This window comes from Coregonus lavaretus (assembly GCF_964263955.1).
Source record: "Coregonus lavaretus genome assembly, chromosome: 13".
NCBI lineage: Eukaryota > Metazoa > Chordata > Actinopteri > Salmoniformes > Salmonidae > Coregonus > Coregonus lavaretus.
In genome coordinates, this window is record NC_140000.1 from 37,132,864 (window position 1) to 37,142,813 (window position 9,950).

Genomic DNA, 9,950 nt, shown 5'->3' on the forward strand with positions numbered 1-9,950 from the left:
TGGTAGAGTGGCCAGACAGAAGCCTCTCCTCTGTAAAAGGCACATGAAAGCCCGCTTGAAGTTTGCCAAAAGGCACCTAAAGGACTCTCAGACCATGAGAAACAAGTTTCTCTGTTCTGATGAAACCAAGAGTGAACTCTTTGGCCTGAATGCCAAGCGTCACTTCTGGAGGAAACCTGGCACCATCCCTACGGTGAAGCATGGTGGTGGCAGCATCATGCTGTGGGGATGTTTTTCAGCAGCAGGGACTGGGAGACTAGTCAGGATCGAGGGAAAGATGAACAGAGAAAAGTATAGAGAGATCCTTGATGAAAACCTACTTCAGAGCGCTCAGGACTTCAGACTGGGGCAAAGGTATACCTTCCAACAGGACAATGACCCTAAGCACACAGCCAAGACAACGCAGGAGTGGCTTCGGGACAAGTCTCTAAATGTCCTTGAGTGGCGGAGTCAGAGCTCGGACTTGAACCCGATCGAACATCTCTGGAGAGACCTGAAAATAGCTGTGCAGCAATGCTCCCCATCCAACCTGACAGCGCTTGAGTGGATCTGCAGAGAAGAATGGGAGAAACTCCCCAAATACAGGTGTGCCAAGCTTGTAGCGTCATACCCAAGAAGACTCAAGGCTGTAATAGCTGCCAAAGGTGCCAAAGTACTGAGTAAAGGGTCTGAATACTTATGTAAAAATAGTTTTTTTTAAAGTTCTAAACTGTTTTTGCTTTGTCATTATGGTGTATTGTGTTTAGATTGATGAGGGGGGGGGGGGGAATAACATTAAATCCATTTTAGAATAAAGCTGTAACGTAACAAATTGTGGAAAAAGTCAAGTGGTCTGAATACTTTCTGAATATACTATAGTTGACTGTAAATACTACAGTATACTGCAGTATACTAGAGTGATTACTACAGTATTTATACCATAGTATAGTATTTTTGCATGTGGTTGGTGAGAGTCAATGGTGGGAAAATGTAGATAACTTCACTAAGATATGGCTGTTGTCCTCTATGCTTGCCACACATTCCCCTATGCCATACAATAGTATAGCCTATCACTGCCTATACTCAGAAGATACTCAGGATTTACTATAGTCTATAAGAGATTTTGTATTAGTGCCTAAGCTAGGCTAATAATGACTACTTATGAAATGTTCAATTTTATTCTTAGCCTGAAGAATAAATGAAAACAAATCTTACCAATCCTATATGCTTTGAGACACAATCCTAAAGATTGTATCGGATAAACAGCATGTTTCCTAAGGACCTCAGATTAAAGGCATTATGTTTTATAACATAAATTGTGTGTGTTTTGGTCTGTGTGTGTACGTGACATGTGTACTGTACATGTGACTAGTTGGTTTGCACGGCTCTCAAACTGTTCTGTGCGTGTGTGTGTATGTGAGTGTCCTGGTCAGTTTATAGGGCTCCTGCTGTTCCATCCGTGCAGGACTGCATAAAGAAGGGCCATGTTCCGTTCAGCATTCTGACCCTTGACATCTGGCTACGGGTGCGCTCCCTAAACACTTCCCCTCCCCTCTACTGGCCTATCAAGGCAGCACACTTTCTCACAGTACTGTGGTTTCAGACTTGTTTATTCAAATGGAGCTTCTTAGAAGTGCATGGTTTCACTTGTTTGTCATATATCAACTAAACTGTGGGTTTTGATGCGGCCGATGCATATGTAATCGCGTTGCGTAACTGCACATGCACTTGAAAGCACATGTACTTGTATGGGAGCACAAACAACTTACATTTAGATTAAAATAATTATAACATGAAGGTACAAGCTTTTGTACATGACTTGATCCTCCTATGATGACATTAGTAGGACATGCTGTTACTGGGTATTAGAAGAATTCAAGGTTCTGCCCTTGTTATTTTTTGCCTTGGAGTAGAGGCAGGCAGGTATGAGTATATATGGTGCGTTCTCGATCGTGCAAGAGTCGCGTCAAATACGTGCCGTCACACGTTTTGGTTTTCTTTTGCCATTTCTGCCAAACCCCTCCAGCCCAGCTGCTGAACTTAACTTAAAGCAGAAACACTCGTCTGGCAAAGTGTTTCACGATTATAGCAATGGAGCATGATTAGCCACAGCAAAAGGACTCAGATCAGCACAGCCAAAGGTTTCTTCTCCACAGTCCTGCTCCTCCTGTGATGAATAAACTGAAATCTAATCAGCGAGGTGATTAGGGTAATGGGAAACACAGCATCCTGCCCAGCCATGCTGGCAGCGATACACTGATGTGAATGAGTAACTGCTTGTCTGCCTGGACTGGGCTGGGTGATTCAGTATGGCCGCTTGTTTACCTGTTATGTGCATACAACGTACAAAGAAAAACACCCCCACTCACACTGTAAGTGCTGGATTAGGCCAAGTGAAGTTAGAAGGCAGGATAGCTCATATTGTTTGACGGCTCCCAGAGACCTCCCTATGCCTGTCTTATCTGGCTTGGGGTCCCTCAGGGTTGCGTAAGTACCCCGCTGTGTTTAGAGGGCAAAGTGATTTTATTCAGGCATCCGAAGGACAACTTTAGCAAGTTTTGGCAAAGCGATTTACTAGTGTATAAGAGTTTGGTTTTGTTAGGGAGCCAGATCATGTTGACCGTTGTGGCGTCGGTCATTCAGCCTTAGTTACCTTGATATCCATTCATGTTAAAAGATAACCTATTATAATAACCAATGACATATTTTGAAACTATGCCAAGTAGCAGGACATGAATTGTTAACAATGTTCAGACAGAAGTAATGCCCATAAAATGGGTCTGAATGTTTGTTTGTTTTATTTCCAAAACGCTACATCCACAAATGTTTCACATTTTATGTTTTTTCCTCAGAAATGATTGCTTATGGACTTTTCATGTGTGTGTAAAATGTTTCAGATTTTATTTTTATTAAATGTTTTGCAAAACGCTATATATCCATTGTTTAGCTGGAATGAAATGTTCGTATCCTGTATATTTGACTATGATATGTGGTTCTCACAATGAATAAAATAAAATAACATTGTATTTGTCACATGCGCCGAATACAACAGGTGTAGACCTTACCGTGAAATGCTTACTTACAAGCCCTTAACCAACAATGTAGTTCAAGAAATAGAATTACGAAAATATTTACTAAATAAAGTAAAAAATAAAATAAAAAGTAACACAATAAATTAACAATAACGAGGCTATATACAGGGGTTACCGGTACCGAGTCAATGTGCGGGGGTACAGGTTAGTCGAGTTAATTTGTACATGTAGGTAGGGGTAAAGTGACTATGCATAGATAATAAACAGCGAGTAGCAGCAATGTAAATAGTCCGGGTGGCCATTTGATTAATTGTTCAGCAGTCTTATGGCTTGGGGATAGAAGCTGTTAAGGAGCCTTTTGGACCTAGACTTGGTGCTCCGGTACCGCTTGCCCTGCGGTAGCAGAGAGAACAGTCTATAACTTGGGTGACTGGAGTCTTTGACAATTTTTGGGGCCTTCCTCTGACACCGCCTAGTATATAGGTCCTGGATGGCAGGAAGCTTGGCCCCGGTGATGTACTGGGCTGTACCCTCTGCACTACCCTCTGTAGCGCCATAAGGTCAGATCCCGAGCAGTTGCCATACCAGGCAGTGATGCAACCGGTCAGGATGCTCTCGATGGTGCAGCTGTAGAACTTTTTGAGGATCTGGGGACCAATGCCAAATCTTTTCAGTCTCCTGAGGGGGAATAGGCTTTGTCATGCCCTCTTCACGACTGTCTTGGTGTGTTTGGACCATGATAGTTTGTTGGTGATGTGGACACCAAGGAACTTGAAACTCTCGCCTCGCTCCACTACAGCCCTGTCGATGTGAATGGGGGCGTGTCCGGCACTCCTTTTCCTGTATTCCACGATCAGCTCCTTTGTCTTGCTCACGTTGAGGGAGAAGTTGTTGTCCTGGCACCACGCTGCCAGGTCTCTGACCTCCTCCCTATAGGCTGTTTCATCATTGTCGGTGATCAGGCCTACCACTGTTGTGTTGTCAGCAAACTTAATGATGGTGTTGGAGTCGTGCTTGGCCACGCAGTCGTGGGTGAACAGGGAGTACAGGAGTGGACTGAGCACGCACCCCTGAGGGGCCCCCGTGTTGAGGATCAGCGTGGCAGATGTGTTGCTGCCTACCCTTACCACCTGGGGGCAGGAAGTCCAGGATCCAGTTGCAGAGGGAGGTGTTTAGTCCCAGGGTCCTTAGCTTAGTGATGAGCTTTGTGGGCACTGGTGTTGAATGCTGAGCTGTAGTCAATGAATAGCATTCTCTGCGCTGCCTTATGGGACTCCCGATCACGGCTGGTTGTGATACAGCCCGGGATCGAACCCGGGTCTGTGGTGATGCCTCTAGCACTGCGATGCAGTGCCTTAGACTGCTGCGCCACTCAGTCCCCCACAGGACACATAGGTGTTCCTTTTGTCCAGGTGGGAAAGGGCAGTGTGGCGTGTGATTGTGATTGCATCAACTATGGATCTGTTGATGTGAGCCATGACCAGCCTTTCAAAGCACTTCATGGCTTCCGAAGTGAGTGCTACAGGGCGGTAGTCATTTAGGCAGGTTACCTTTGCTTTCTTGGGCACGGGGACTATCGTGGTCTGCTTGAAACATGTAGGTATTACAGACTCGTTCAGGGAGAGGTTGAAAATGTCAGTGAAGACACTTGCCAGTTGGTCCGCGCTTGCTCTGAGTACACGTCCTGTTAATCCGTCTGGCCCCGTGGCCTTGTGAATGTTGACCTGTTTAAAGGTCTTGCTCACATCGGCTACGGAGAGTGTGATCACACAGTCGTCTGGAACAGCTGGTGCTCTCATGCATGCTTCCGTGTTGTTTGCCTCGAAACAAGCATAAAAGGCATTTAGCTTGTCTGCTAGGCTTGCATCACTGGGCAGCTCTCGGCTGGGTTTCCCTTTTGTAGTCCGTAATAGTTTGCAAGCCCTGCCACATCAGACGAGCGTCAGAGCCGGTGTAGTAGGATTAAATCTTAGTCCTGTATTGATGCTTTGCCTGTTTGATGGTTCGTCTGAGGGCATAGCTGGATTTCTTATAAGCGTCCGGATTTGTGTCCCGCTCCTTGAAAGCGGCAGCTCTAGACTTTAGCTCGGTGCGGATGTTGCCTGTAATCCATGGCTTCTGGTTGGGATATGTACGTACGGTCACTGTGGGGATGACGTCGTCGATGCACTTATTGATGAAGCTGGTGACTGAGGTGGTATACTCATCAATGCCATTGGATGAATCTCGGAACATATTCCAGTCTGTGCTAGCAAAACAGTCCTGTAGCGTAGCATCCGCGTCATCTGACCACTTTGGGATTGAGCGAGTCACTGGTACTTCCTGCTTTAGTTTTTGCTTGTATGCAGGAATCAGGAGGATAGAATTATGGTCAGATTTGCCAAATGGAGGGCGAGGGAGAGCTTTCTATGCGTCTCTTTGTGTGGAGTAAAGGTGGTCGAGTATTTTTATTTTATTTTTCTCTGGTTGCACGTGACATGCCGGCAGAAATTAGGTAAAATGGATTTAAGTTTGCCTGCATTAAAGTCCCCGGCCACTAGGAGCACCACTTCTGGATGAGAATTTTCTTGTTTGCTTATGGCCTTATACAGCTTGTTGAGTGCGGTCTTAGTGCCAGCATCGGTTTGTGGTGGTAAATAGACTTTGCTTTGAAAAATATAGATGGTCTACAGTTTATCGATATTATAACCGCAATTGATAATAGACGGTACTGTGCAGCCGTCTTCATCGACCTGGCCAAGGCTTTCGACTCTGTCAACCACTGCATTCTTATTGGCAGACTAAATAGCCTTGGTTTCTCAAATGACTGCCTCGCCTGGTTCACCAACTACTTCTCAGATAGAGTTCAATGTGTCAAATCGGAGGGCCTGTTGTCTGGACCTATGGCAGTCTCTGGGGGTGCCACAGGGTTCAATTCTTGGGCCAACTCTTTTCTCTGTGTATATCAATGATGTCGCTCTTGCTGCTGGTGACTCTCAGATCCACCTCTACGCAGACGACACCATTTTGTATACATCTGGCCCTTCATTGGACACTGTGTTAACAAACCTCCAAACGAGCTTCAATTTCATACAACACTCCTTCAGTAGCCTCCAACTGCTCTTAAACACTAGTAAAACTAAATGCATGCTCTTCAATCGAACGCTGCTGGCACCCGCCCACCCGACTAGAATCACTACTCTCGACGGGTCTGACCTAGAGTATGTGGACAACTACAAATACCTAGGTGTCTGGTTAGACTGTAAACTCTCCTTCCAGACTCACATTAAGAACCTCCAATCCAAAGTTAAATCTAGAATCGGCTTCCTATTTCGCAACAAAGCCTCCTTCACTCATGCTGCCAAACATGCCCTCGTAAAACTGACTATCCTACCGATCCTTGACTTCGGTAATGTCATTTACAAAATAGCCTCCAACACTCTACTCAGCTAATTGGATGTAGTCTATCACAGTGCCATCCGTTTTGTCACCAAAGCCCCATATACTACCCACCACTGTGACCTGTACGCTCTTGTTGGCTGGTCCTCACTAAATATTCGTCGCCAAACCCACTGGCTCCAGGCCATCTATAAATCACTGCTAGGCAAATCCCCGCCTTATCTTAGCTCATTGGTCACCATAGCAACACCCACCCGTAGTATGCGCTCCAGCAGGTATATCTCACTGGTCATCCCCAAAGCCAACACCTCCTAGTATCTCTATTTGCACATCATCTCTTGCACATTTATCATTCCAGTGTTAATACTAAATTGTAATTATTTTGCACTATAGCCTATTTATTGCCTTACCACCATAACTTGCTACATTTGCAAACACTGTATATATATTTTCTGTTGTATTTTTGACTTTGTTTTGTTTTACCCCATATGTAACTCTGTGTTGTTGTTTTTATCGCACTACTTTGCTTTATCTTGGCCAGGTTGCAGTTGTAAACGGGTTAAATAAAGGTAAACAAATTAAATAAATAAAAATCATGAGGTACTCTTCCTCAGGCGAGCAGTACCTCGAGACTTCCTTAATATTAGACATCGCGTACCAGCTTTTATTGACAAATAGACACACAACCCCACCCCTCGTCTTACCAGACGTAGCTGTTCTGTCCTGCCGATGCACGGGAAACCCAGCCAACTGTATATTATCTGTGTCATCGTTCAGCCACGACTTGTTGAAACATAAGATATTACAGTTTATAATGTCCCGTTGGTAGGATAGTCTTGAACGGAGATCATCCAGTTTATTCTCCAGTGACTGCACGTTGGCCAATAAAACGGATGGTAGAGGCGGGTTACCCACTCGCCGACGAATTCTCACTATTGCTTTAGCAGTATGCTTAGGGTCAATGTCCTGCTGGAAGGTGAACCTCCGTCCCAGTCTCAAATCTCTGGAAGTCTGAAAGAGATTTCCCTCAAGAATTTCCCTGTATTTAGCGCCATCCATCATTCCTTCAATTCTGACCAGTTTCTCAGTCCCTGCCAATGGAAAAACATCCCCACAGCATGATGCTGCCACCACCATGCTTCACTGTGGGGATGGTGTTCTCTGGGTGATGAGAGTTGTTGGGTTTGCGCCAGACATTTTCCTTGATGGCCAAAAAGCTCAATTTTAGTCTCATCTGACCAGAGTACCTTCTTCCATATGTTTGGGGAGTCTCCCACATGCCTTTTGGCGAACACCAAATGTGTTTGCTTATTTTTTTCTTTAAGCAATGGCTTTTTTCTGGCCACTCTTCCGTAAAGCCTAGCTCTGTGGAGTGTACGGCTTAAAGTGGTCCTATGGACAGATACTCCAATCTCCGCAGTGGAGCTTTGCAGCTCCTTCGGGGTTATCTTTGGTCTCTTTGTTGCCTGGTCCGTGAGTTTTGGTGGGCGGCCCTCTCTTGGCAGGTTTGTTGTGGTGCAATATTCTTTCCATTTTTTAAAAATGGATTTAATGGTGCTCCGTGGGATGTTCAAAGTTTCGGATATTTTTTTCTAACCCAACCCTGATCTGTACTTCTCCACAACTTTGTCCCTGACCTGTTTGGAGAGCTCCTTGGTCTTCATGGTGCCGCTTGCTTGGTGGTGCCCTTTGCTTAGTGATGTTGCAGACTCTGGGGCCTTTCAGAACAGGTGTATATATACTGAGATCATGTGACACTTAGATTGCACACAGGTGGACTTTAACTAATTATGTGACTTCTGAAGGTAATTGGTTGCACCAGATCTTATTTAGGGGCTCCATAGCAAAGGGGGTGGATACATATCCACGCACCACTTTTCCATTATTTATTTTTTAGAATTCTTTGAAACAAGTTGTTTTTTGTAAATGTTTTACATACAGATCTCATATTACTGTATTGAATTATATAATATAATTATATATAAATGAATCATTTGTGCATTATTTGATAAAAAATGTAGTTATTTGTTACATTTGATGTGTTAAACCTAGCAGTATTACTTATTTGTCTGAGAGTAAGAAGGATGTATACCATTTTGAGAAAAAAAATCTGAAATTAAACCATCAAGTGATTTTAAACAAATGCATGTCTGTCATTGAACTACCCCATGTCATGATTTGATAGTGAAAAAACACACCATTCTCTATAAACAATAAAAGCTAATTTTCCAACATTTTTGAAAATGAATATATAGCGTTTTGGAATTAAGCTCTTCAATTGTACACGGTAAGTTCCTCCATACCTGCAAATGCGTTTATTTCACTGTCCTTCAACACTTCCAGAGACAAATTGTCTCTGTAGATTTGGTATTGATTTACAAAGTGTACATACAAATGTAAAAACAGGTGAGCATTGTAGGTTCATTCATGGTGTAGCACCAAGACCTAAACTGAATACCAATGCACCATGCTTATCCAGAGCCATACTATTTTGTAGCAGACAGGCAGTGGAAGGGAGTCCCTAACCCTGTCATGGCTGACTGCCGTGCCCCGTCCTCCCTCTGCATTCCTCCCTGTCCCCACCCCCCAGATCTGCAGCCAGTCTCAGAGATGGAGCAGGGAGATTGCATTAGCAGATCCTTGTCTGTTATTCTTTTTCTAATTCTCTATCCCACAAGCTACCATAACCAGCCCTACCCAGCCAGACAGGGTTGTGCCTCCAAATCCTGAGGCACACGTAGTGTGACAGGGCCCTCCTTAAATTACCTCAGGTGGAGATTACTGAACCAAACCCAACCACACAGAGGTTTCATGTCGCCTAAACACACACTCAGACTCTATACACACTGTACACACACACAGGTTCACACACATGGTAAGTAGCATGTACCTCATAAATGTACACTAAATCGACCCCCAGAATTGAGACTCAGACATGTCATGTGCACGCACACACACAATTGAATTACCTATTTTCCACTAAAGACCCTTGCTACTGTACTTCAATCAGACCTTCTAATACCTCAGACGGGTTTGCCATATAACATAGCAAATAAATCCAGCTCACAGACACACACGCTGAAGTTTACTAGAGCTATATCACTGCCTCGCTCCTGCTCCGCAATTCGCATCTGATGCTTTTCATATTAACAGTGGAAGTGCACCTGAGGGACTCGTCTTCGTATCAGAATCCGCCACCGCAGCGCAATCACCATTTAGCTGCTAAACACATTGTTATTTGTCTTTCATGTAGATCGCGAATATCACATTTTCTGCTTGAATTAACTATGTCTCTTACCCACTACACTGAGTGTACAAAACATTAGGAACACCTGCCTAATATTGAGTTGCTCCCCCTTTTGCCCTCAGAACAGCCTCAATTCTTCGGGGCATGGACTCTACAAGGTGTCGAAAGCGTTCCACAGGGATGCTGGCCCAGGTTGACTCCAATGCTTCCCACAGTTGTCAAGTTGGCTGGATGTCCTTTGGGTGGTGGACCATTCTTGATACACACGGGAAACTGTTGAGGTTGAAAACCTAGAAGCGTTACAGTTCTTGACA